The sequence below is a fragment of the Aplysia californica genome, unplaced genomic scaffold, assembly GCF_000002075.1.
Source record: "Aplysia californica isolate F4 #8 unplaced genomic scaffold, AplCal3.0 scaffold00381, whole genome shotgun sequence".
In the NCBI taxonomy this organism is placed as follows: domain Eukaryota; kingdom Metazoa; phylum Mollusca; class Gastropoda; order Aplysiida; family Aplysiidae; genus Aplysia; species Aplysia californica.
Genome location: NW_004797651.1, coordinates 554952 through 556215, shown reverse-complemented (window position 1 = coordinate 556215; position 1264 = coordinate 554952). Strand labels below are relative to the sequence as shown.

General features: G+C 40.0%; 1 protein-coding gene across 1 annotated transcript in view; it reads left to right on the top strand.

Moving 5' to 3' along the window:
* Positions 1-289: 289 nt before the first annotated feature.
* Positions 290-1264, top strand: part of LOC101848765 — a gene marked incomplete in the record, with an annotated part of 111034 nt that continues 110059 nt past the window's right edge. Inside the window, 1 exon segment of the mRNA XM_013085509.2 lies at positions 290-457.

The following is a 1264-nucleotide window of genomic DNA, read 5'->3' as shown; positions in this document are numbered from 1 at the left end:
TCCTCCTCCTCCTCCTCCTCCTTCTCCCCCTCCTCCTCTTCTTCTTCTTCTTTTCCTTGTCCTCCCCAAAGACGTTCGTTGGAAAACAACGAGCAGTTTTAAACATAGTGGCGTTTTGGAACACCGTATAATAAATACAAAGTGCTGCGAACGCGCCGAACTCAGTAAGTTGTTAGGCGGGTTCTGATTTGCTATACGTAGGAGCCAATACATACAACAAGGCCGTCAATGGCGAGAGAATCCGAGGAACGGGCCCCCGCTGTTTTTACCGCAGAAAGAGGTAGTGTGTACCTGGTCGTTCTAAAGGTGGGGCACTGCTGGTGTTCCGGATTCTCAGGCCGGTGACAGGAACACTGCCATTACGTGCTGAACTGGGATATATTATTATTATTATTATTATTATTGTTATTATTATTCTCACGGTTTTCCGAACTCTCAGTGAACTGAAGGAGTGTTTGTAAGTTAATCAACAAACTTTCAAAATAGTTAATTCAGTACATCAATAGCATCTTTATACTGGATTAAATATTTGAGTGTGGATCTAGAATAGATGTCTAGGTGTACACATAATGCATATCCTGGTTTACGTCGATACATATTATGCCTAGGAATCAAACACATAGTCATACGACCGCACCTTTGGTTGTACAGCCAAGTGTAACAATACTAGATATTCTACTGCACGTATAGGTCAGCGGACATTGTTGTTTTATTCGTTTACTTAGCCTCTCGTTCTCTCAAATTAACGACCGAGGTCAATGTAACTTCTGGTTTGGAGAGGTAGAGAAAAAAGGCAACAATCTGGTATTGTGCATTCAACAGCGGAACGTGTCATGTTGTTGTTGTTGTTATTGTTTTAGAATAAATTGTTTTTTTCCCGCTTTGGATTAATCACGAGTGGGTATTTATTTTGTGTAAACAAAAACGCAACTGCCTCAAAGGCAGGACTCTTTCATTTAGCTCAACGAGATTGTAGTTGAGTCTGCCTCACCGTCGAGAGAGGAGAGATCTTCTATTCGGAAAGTTATTCACATCTTGGTCTTGATCTAGACCTTCCTAGAGATTTGCAGTTCCGTAGTAGTTAGATGATAATTGGATCAAACGTTAAAAGAAGAGTCGAGGATTCACATTTCCTTCCCTTGATATAAACGTGACATGAACGACAAAAGGCTCTATAATCATCACCGCCACCATCATCATCATCATCATCATCATCATCATCATCATCATCATCATTTTTATTATTATTATTATTATTATTATT